This window comes from Sinohyriopsis cumingii, unplaced genomic scaffold (genome assembly GCF_028554795.1).
Source record: "Sinohyriopsis cumingii isolate HCF-2022 unplaced genomic scaffold, ASM2855479v2 utg000873l, whole genome shotgun sequence".
Taxonomy (NCBI): domain Eukaryota; kingdom Metazoa; phylum Mollusca; class Bivalvia; order Unionida; family Unionidae; genus Sinohyriopsis; species Sinohyriopsis cumingii.
In genome coordinates, this window is record NW_028315938.1 from 2,179,451 (window position 1) to 2,189,888 (window position 10,438).

Here is a 10,438-nt window from a genome sequence, read left to right on the forward strand (position 1 = left end):
CAAATCGAGAATGTCATGGTGTGGATTTAACTGTACTTCCAATTGTATCCATTAATCCCACTAACCTACAAACAAAATACGTATAATTACTATTAAAATTGTAATCCCTGTAATATCATGGGTAAGTAGTTGTATTAAAGACAATATGGATGATGCAGTGTTATCACCAACATGTTAAACGATCGAGCACACGTGACTCAACTCTTTTAAGCTGTTAAACCCGCTGCATGTACTAATTTTATTTCTATGTGACTTTTAATTTTGCATCTCAAAGAGATGGCAACCCGTCTATATGTGTTCTTATCAACATCCAGTTAATGAATCTTGCTGCATAAAGCCGAATTATTTTGGATCACCCAAGAACATACAACAGTTCAAGCGATACAACTTAATGAATGGAACTAATGGATTCAATTTGAAATGTATTAAAGTAGTAGAAATAGTTCTTTTTCTCCCTGTATGTTAGTCTAATTATAACACATTTCATTCTGGCCTGTGCGATAGTTCAAAAATGTACAATTGTGATGCACAGATTATATTGTGTGTGTGTGTGTGTGTGTGTGTGTGTGTGTTGAATACCTAATGTTTGCGAAATGCATGTTTTTCTTCGCTATATATTCTACTTGTGTTGCATTTGTGTGATTTAAAATACAATTGAAGAGAAGTGTACGTCATCACAACAGTACTTGAAAAAGATGATAACATTTATACGTCGCTGATATAAACACACACACACACACACACATATATATAATCAGCTGTTTAGATAATTGATGCAGATTTTTGTGTATGTATCTGTGTATGTTTGGTTACCTCTTCAGTATTGTATCTAACCATGTCAAATGAAACAAAAAAGAAATTCTGCTCAGTATATGTCTCCTTCAGAATCTGAAACTCAGGACATTTAACAGTGGAGTATATCCAATAACTTTAGGGGCAATACGAGTGAAGAAACAAAAATTAAACATAGCATATATAGAAGAAGAAAAAAAATCCTGCAATTTTAAAGTGAGATGCTTGTGAACCATTATTGCAAGTTAAATAGAAATTACCCGCTTTTAACTGAGCATGAGGTTCATGAGATGTTATATAGTGTTATATGTTCATTTTTTCTCCGCCAACTTTACATTGTCAGAATGGTACATTATTTTTCGATATTGATCACCTTTATACTGAACGACACGTTTGTATACAAATAGTACTGAGTGTTATGTTGTTGTGGTTGTTTAACACCGTTTGTCAGCATAATGTTTCAGTATAATTGGTGGAGGAAGAACCCTGGAAAACCCCGGAAAGAACCACTTACCCAAGAGAAGCTACTGGCAGGCTTTCTCACATACCCAAGTTAGCCGAACCTAAGAATCGAACCCACACAGAGAGAAGTGCGATAGGAGTGATCCGGAACGGTGAGCGCTTTAGACCACTCGGCCACTTGGGGCCCCTTGTTTATTAGGTACTACAAGCCATGTCTTATACGCTCTATGGTCGATTAAATTTGCTTGTGAATGAACTATAAAGCTGTTTGTTCCATTTGAAAGTACAGGTGATAAAGTTAACGATGTGCAAGACTTAATCACTAAAGAAACGTTTAAAGAAGCAAACCAATTAACGTGCGATTAGCAATATAAAAAACAAGCGTGAGAAACATAATAATTGAATGTACCTTTCTGAGCACTTAAACAGCTATTTAGGAAAACCAATATAATAAATCAGACTATGACCAGTGATCTATTGTGTCTACCAAAATAGCACAGAAGAGCATATTGAGGACAATTTCTATCGCATATCTATCAAAAACCTACCGTTTTACAAGTAAGTCAAAACACTAAATTAAAGAAAAATGCAAGGTCACAAGGCCACAACGCTGAAATACTCGTTTATTTTTTTCCATGCAAATGCTGTAAACTATAATTACTTTACACACCGTTCCATTTTAATTTATTGACTCAAATCTAGCGAATTTGTTGGGGGAGGGCGTTATAAGAAGATATATTAGCATAGTTTTTCAGCTGCATACCGTGTCACATGACCAAAAGTAGGCACATGCAAAAAGTATGGACAGAGTAATAACATAATTGTAATACTGACACAGAGCGAACAAAAACAATATATAAAATGTCGTACAGGCATGGCTATGAATGTCTTTCACAAGAAAGAAGTAAGCAAATTAAGTAATAACATTATAAAAATATCCATTAGCTATAAATTACGCAAGATAGTCTAATTATATAATGAAGATATACATGGAAATTAAGTGACAATAAAATGATTTCAATTACTATATGGACTATGCACCGTACGATATTGCTCCTTCCTTTCCTCCGTGGTAAGAAGAATAACTATCCGTTATGTACAACATAACACGATTTTAACTTACTACCCCAACTTGCCAACCTTATACATAATGCTATAACACTGAAAGATTTCTTAAATCGTGTTGCTGTAAGAGTGATGTGATTAATCTTTGCCTTCTTTACGAAAAAACTGAAATTTTGAAAGTTCTCTTTTGACCTTGTGATCGAAACGAAGGACGTCGTCTTTTATACCTGTAACAGAACTTTGGAATTCAACTATGAACATAAGAAATATATTAAACGTTGAATATGTTATCAGTCACAACGATATGTTATTATTTTTATAAAGAAATGAATGACAAGTCGAGCATTTGGTCAAAACTCTGATAATGTGCTGGTACGGCAATTGATCCAAACATTGGCTTTATATAACGAATTTATTGCCGAATATGACATTTTCGTGTTTAGAACACATGAGTCTATGCATTACTGAAAATGTAATGAAAAACTACAACTTTAATAAGTTATTATTTATTAACTTTGACTTTAAATTGTAAAAAATAAAAATGAAAACATGATTTTTTAAAAACTTAAATAAAGAACAATTTCTAATGTATGACGTTTTTAATTGGAAAGTCCACGACATTTTCCTTTGCATGCACAAAAAGATGCTCTGGAGTAAATAGTGACCATTAATTCTTTCTCAGTAATCATTTGTTTTATTATAGTATTATTAATGTCACAAATCCTTGATGCGTTACTGAGTGTAATATAAAGAAGCGATGTAGCATATATTTAATACATAGGAATTTTTAATTCGAACTCTGTGGAGATTCAAACCCAGGTCCGCGGGTTAAGGGCACCAATCGCCTTGAAAACACCTACGAGTCTATATTCCATCACGGCTAAGAACACATCACTAAAATGTTGTATGAATTAAAAATTCTCTTACCTGTATGATATTATTATTTGCAAGAAATATTAATTGAGCCTAATATCATTATCAAGTATTCTCATATATAATCCTGTGATTGAACTTTCTGTTCTGTTTGGCGTATATCTGTAATTCTCTATTCATATGTTACGTGTTTCGGCTTGAAAATACACCAACACAAGAAAGAGTGAAAACAACAACCTTTGAAAAATATAACAATAATTTATTTCCTTGGAAAAGTACTGCAAAAATGAAAATATATGAGAACGTACGGTTTCCAGAATCAAATCCAAAAATAATAAAAGAATAATCCATGAACAAAAATTTCTGAAGTCCTAATATTCAAATGCTTTAATGATTCTAAGTTCGAGTGCCGACAAAGGATCCAAGATGGAAGGCGATGACGTATGATGTAGCCTGTACTGTCTTGACGTCTACAGTTCCTTGTACAAACAATAATTTATCCTTCTTTTTTGGAAATCCAAATAAATTTCAATAAATGTAATTGTTCACGAATTCTGTATGAATACAAAATATGTCCAGAGAAACGAAGTAATCTTTTAGAGTCCAAATAATTTGGAGAAAAATTGACAAATAACTCAAAAACTCAAATATTCAATACTTCAGTACTGGTTAAAACAGAAGAAAACAACATGACATCAAGTGTTTAAAAGCCCGGACTCTCCAATCTCTCTCTCTCTCTAAACATCACTATTAATACTAAGTATTTCGCAATTTCGGAAATGCCTAATTGCGAAATAGTGAATGACGTGATCATGTTTACATAGCTCATGTATGTCCTTGATAAGAACCAATCATTTTTCGCAAAGAAAATGCTGTTTACTTGACCCTCATTCGAGGCCAGGAACTAAGTCTAAAATAGAAACAAGTGTTTCTATTATTAGTTATTTATGAAAACATTCAGCTCAAACTGAATCTTCTGGAAAATATAAAATTCCTAGTAAACAAAATTACATTACATTGACATCTAAAGAAACTGGAAAGACTCATAAACCCAAAACCATCAAATCAAATAAAAGATAAGTTATATCAAATATAAATTACTCTAATATATGAAACATTATCATGTATCTTATTTAACTTGTTTTTTTTTTTTTCTTCTTCTTTTGTTGTGATAATCCTTAATGACTATATAGAAAAATGAGAATTAATTGCTATGTGTTCATGCGAGTTTGTGTGTTACACATGAAGGCATATAACGCCGTCTCAGTAGCATCATTTTGGTGGCATGGGTTCTATTCTCCGAAGTGTGTGAATTAAAAATTATTTTACTTGTATGAATGAATTTTTTGTATTAAATATTAATTCTGCCTAGCATTAAAAAGCGGTCTCCATTAAAATCCAGGGAATTTACTTTCCATTATGTGTGATTCTCTCTCTCTCTCTCTCTCTCTCTCTCTCTCTCTCTCTCTCTATATATATATATATATATATATATATATATATATATATATATATATATATATATATATATATATATCTGTGTGTGTGTTTGTGAAAATGTATGAATGTGCGTGTGCTTGTGTGTTGAAATCAGTAAGTGTTATTTTATGTCGACATCACCACTAATCCATAATTAAAAATTATGTTTCAGGTACTGCCTCAAATAGCAATTATACGACCATTTTATATTTCGGTCAACATTGTCATTGCCCCTGAGCAACTCATTTACGATTAAGACCTGTTTCATGTTACAACAACAAGACGTGGCAACATACAAATTAATACACAATTTTACAATTGTTTACTCTACCATGATATTCAAACTATAAATTCTATAAAAGTTAGTTTTTAGCAATATATATATATATATATATATATATATATATATATATATATATATATATATATATATATATATATATATATATATATATATATATATATATATATATGTCGTTTAGCGAATGACACCTCTGGAATAATGATGAGTCAGATTAAAGTTTAAACAAAATAATCGTGAATTCAGCATTTTATGATTAATGAGAATAAAATAACTGTAATGGTCTGGCTAGGGTGAATTATATACTTTGTCGTTTATTTTGGAGGCAATGCAAAACAAATAATTAGAGCCCCAATTCCATCAGACATTAGGAAATCGAAAGACAAATGATTTGCAGACAATCTGTTTGAATAAAAAATGTGTAGTTGGCAGATGGTCATGACCAAAAGTTCGTGTATATTTAATTTAATTGTTTTTTAGTTCTTAAAACAATTTTTATTTCATTACTTGCTATTGCAATGAAATATTGTATGATGAACTTTGACCTTTTCCAAAATTCATTTTATTTTTGTTTGACCTGATTGATCTGGGATTTTTTGTGTAAGCAACTAATATATAGCTAAATTATTCTCTCTGTGAATGGGCTTAATATCAGGATCATTAGCAATAGAAGAAGTACATATATTTTTAGGTCAAAGTTTTAGAGCTTCCTAAGTGAATTATACATAATCCATGTTAATGTTTAGTAAACATCAGGATCATTCTAGATTATTTTCCATTAGGTAATGGATCTTATAATTTTGTAATTTTGAGGACTTGGTCATTCGTGCTTTAACATATATCACCATAAGGTTGTATTATGCTGTGACCAGTTGGGCTGAATTTATTTTCTTCAAATTATTGAATTCAAATTATTTTTCTATGGAAATCCAAAAGTGCTCTAATGCAATTATTGGATAAAGACAGTCATTGGAATTTATACTGAATTCAAACATGGAATTATATTCATGTGATTCAACAAGAGACCGTTGACACGTCAACACTTTAACAGATACTACATACATGTCATCGAGTTCAGTGTTTGGACTTGTAGTGAATTTTATTCAGGACTTTAATAATAGGACATGTGTCTGCAATTCTTGGATTATTTTGGGATTTCATTCGCAATACTGTAAATTCTCTTCTCTCATTTTCACTTTGTATTCTAGGGAAATACAAGTATGTGTTACCTTTACAAAACTTGATGTTTTTCAAAAAATTGCTTTTTATTTTAAGAGTATAGACTCGTATCAGAAAATTGATCTCTCGTCCGTGATACGAATGTCTCTAAAATATTTTAGAAAACTTTGTTGTTGAAATTTTGTTTCAACTCGTTTAGGAATTTTCTAAATCCCTTGTATTATTTTACATTTTAAAAATCTTTACTGAAACCATTTAAACTTTTTATATTTTCCAATATTTTCCATTTATCTTAAAACTGTTTATGATTCACTTTCCTTGCACGCATACTGAAATACGTATTCCTCATCCGTTTACTTACAAGTTAAACACAACATTTAAACATTTGCAAGAATGATACTTCCGAAACAATTATTAAAATAGATAATTCACTCTAAAATATTGAAATTGTATCATTAAGCAAAATGTTATACATTTTAAAATATGACAATATCTAATTAGATATATTTTATAAATCTCCAAATATAAATAGCTAGCTAAAACTAGTAAAAGAAACCTGATTAGCGGATGAATATGAGTAGCGAGTTATTGTGTTTGGAGATTAAGTTTAATCCTATAGCATCATGCTACGTCAACTTGGGTCGCTGTCTGATAATATATATTAAACCCATAATCAAGCCATAATCAAGCAAATGCAACAAATCTTCACAGTTCTACACTAGTGTTGCCACATATGCATAAACATATGTATTTAGTAGGTACAGCTTTTGCCATGTCTCTATATATCGTACACTGACTGTGTCACTCAGCTTTAATTGCTTCTTATTATTATCCCATAAATCTATATAATCTGTTCCTCTGTTGTATCCTGGAGATCTGCAAAACAGTGAAAACAATTAACTGCATGAACTGCATTCAACAGAAAGCAGCATTAAAGGGTAAAGTGACAATACATTCTGTATCAACTGTATTCCTTGAACTTTCAAGCTGGATACCAAGCAAACAGTTGTGATTAGGATGATTCTGCAATGGCCATCTCACTTAAAGTTCCTGTTATTTCCTTCAAATTGAATTATGTCCATAACGTGCAACATAGCCTATGCTGTATTTAAGATATATTTTGTGACCATCCTTCTAACAGTTTTCTCCATACCAGCCTAGCCACATGCCATGGTGCAGCATTTTTCTTGTTGTTCCTTTGCATTGAAACGGTAAACGTCTTGAGAGCCTTTTCTACCTTTCCACTTTTCAGGTAGCAGTCACCTAGCAGGTTTAGGGACGTTGTCTGATAACAACAGGGAGACATACTACATATAATTTCCATTCGTGTTATGGCTTTGTCTGCTTCATCTTGATACTTCAAATCAGAGTGTGCTAGAAAACTCAGGTACGTTAAGTATAAATATGGGTCGACCACCAAACATTGCTTAAATCTGATTGCAGGATCAATGGGACCTCGTACTTGCTTATCCATGGAATCTCAACCTTTGCATTGCCTGGGACTCCATAGATCTCATTCTTCGTGAATGTAATCTCTCCTTGGATATTTATATTATCTATGAATTTACACAGTTCAGAATTGTTGACAAAACATTTATTTTGATATTGAGTCGTTTGTAGCTGCATTTCGAATGGAACACGCGGGCTGATAATAGGCGCTATACCTAACCGATTGAAATTCATTGGAAGTATGTTGTTCGCAGTAGAGATAACGGATTGGATATTTCCACGCACGTATTCATAGTTTGCATACTTTGCTAGACATTCCACTTGTTTTCTCAAGCACGACAGTTTTATGTATTTATATCCAAGTCATCCATTTCAGCTCTCTGTGAATTCTCGACAGTCGGACAGCGAGATCGTGAAAGGCACACGGTTCCATAGCTGCTGCAAAAATTTGCAATTCAATTTTTTATTACTTCCTTTGCACGTTAATCATCACAATCGTTCGCATGACGAATGAAATGTTTTATTATATCTGTAAACTTAGAACGTATTCTATCTGACTCCTGGATATATCGAAAACGACCAGTGATGCAAGACACATTGGTAAAAGTATCTTCTCCATCGCTTCCAAGACTAAGCGATCAATCAAGATTGCAGATAGCGGATATATGTGCATGTCGTATTCTTGATGAATATATCTGAAGAAGTCTTCATCGATAGCAAAGTTAGAAGGTCTCATCAAAACTTGCCAACCCTCTGTCATGAAAGAAGATATGCACGTTAACACTTCGTCCTTATTCTCCGGCGTAACCTTGAGAAGGAACAGATTTTATTGTGGCATGAAATAACTTGGACAATGTTCACTATCCACACACCGGATACGTCTGTTCAGAACAAGGAAAAAGCATGCTATCAAATTGGATGGAACCCACACTTGTAGATCTGTTTCTTCGATCGTCCAGAACTTTAGGGTCTTTAGATGATATGAGCTGATAACATCTTCTCCCTCAAAGTGCGGCTTCACATTTTCAGATATTACTCTTTTTAACAGAGAATAACACTTTGCTTGAGTTGTGTTGAAGTATCGGACAAGACGTCTTTCTGCTTCGTTGAAAGACTATCTCCAATGAAGATCTCTCCTTGTGTGAATTTTACATCCAACTGGGGCTAAGTATATTCCTTTAACTACTATTTCTGCGAAATTATTTCTGTAGGCCAGTCATATGGTCTTCTCCTTGTGATCCATTTAGAAGCGCATGAAGGCCATTTTGGGCAGGCAATCAAAAGAACAGTATCACTCTTGCATAAACCCGGTGTTAATTTGGAACTTACACGATAATGTACCGCTGGTCCTTGCTGATATGGTTGATCGACATGCCAGTAGTTAAATACTTGTTGACAGCCGCCTAGAATTTGACAAAGAATAATCATGAACATTCCGTTTTGCAACGCACCTTTGAACGCCAACCAGGAAAGATAAGACTTGTGAAGGAAATGCCTCAAAGACCAATCAGACAGATCCTTATTTTTCACGCGAAGGTAACAATAGCCTGGTAAAGACTGATCGTTCTCAATTAAGCAAATGACAAGTTTAGAACAATCCTGAATCACATCATCATCATTTTCTACCGCTACATAATTGCTAGGTATAGTTACAATGTCTATGTCTTTTTCATATTCAAAATCTACAGGATAGAAAATTCCTTCACCTATACTTCCGAATACTTTTACTTTTGCATTCGATTCTAATGAAGAAATTGTCTCCAGCAGTATTGACATTGTAGTATATAATGCTCTCATGGTATCAAATCCATCTGCACTAATTTGCTTCTCAAATTTGGTACTTATTAACTGTATCTTTTCATACTGAAGCAAATATCTTGGCAATTGTGTCGTCGTCATGGCCCATGCTACATATGCCATTCTTCTATGTCATTTTGACATGAATAACAAAACAATTCCTGCAGATTTATGGTCAAATATTAGAATGGAAACTTGTAATTTTTTCGAATAATTCTCTGAGGTGAATGAATATACATTTAATAACATTAATCCAAGTCATGGGTTTTACAGTGCCATGTTGAACTTATAAGTAACACTGTAGTAAGGCGAGCTAAATGAACATTTCAGGACTGAGTATCGTTGGTCTTTAAACATTGCTTTGTGCTTATTCTAGTCTTTAGGTTTTCTTTGGAAATTTAAACTCTCCTCTTCAAAAACTGAAAACAAGACATTAATTCATATTAGATGACTAGTTGTGGAGCTACAACTGTTGAAATGTTTCAAAATAATTTAAAGTATTCTTTGCCAGACAAACCTCAGTATGTTACTGGTGATTTCCTCCCTTTAGTTCGTCTGTCATATAACCAATCGATATAAGAAGCAGCTAGTGTATGCATATTGTTCATATTAATCTTGCCCTCACGCGCCAAATAACTTTTAAACCAATCCATATTACTAATGAACTATTTTGATCTAGTATTAATAATTTGTAATTTTATTTTATTACCATGTCACTGTGATTAATTCAATATTGTTAATTTGCTAATTTCCGTTTCTGATAATATATTCCATGTACTGATATCAATAATATGCGTTACATTTAAGTCGCAACAGAGTATAAATAACTGGCCAAAGCTTTGCTAAATTCACATTTTCTTTTGACACATCTTGCGTTACTTGCCATCGTATATATCCACAGACGAAGTAATATTTCATTCATGCTGAAAAAACAGATTGTATCACTGGTATGATATACCTAGGACAATTTCTATAACATGTTCTGTTAAGGAAAACATTAACTATTTCAAATTGGCTTGAACCTACACCACCACCACCCTG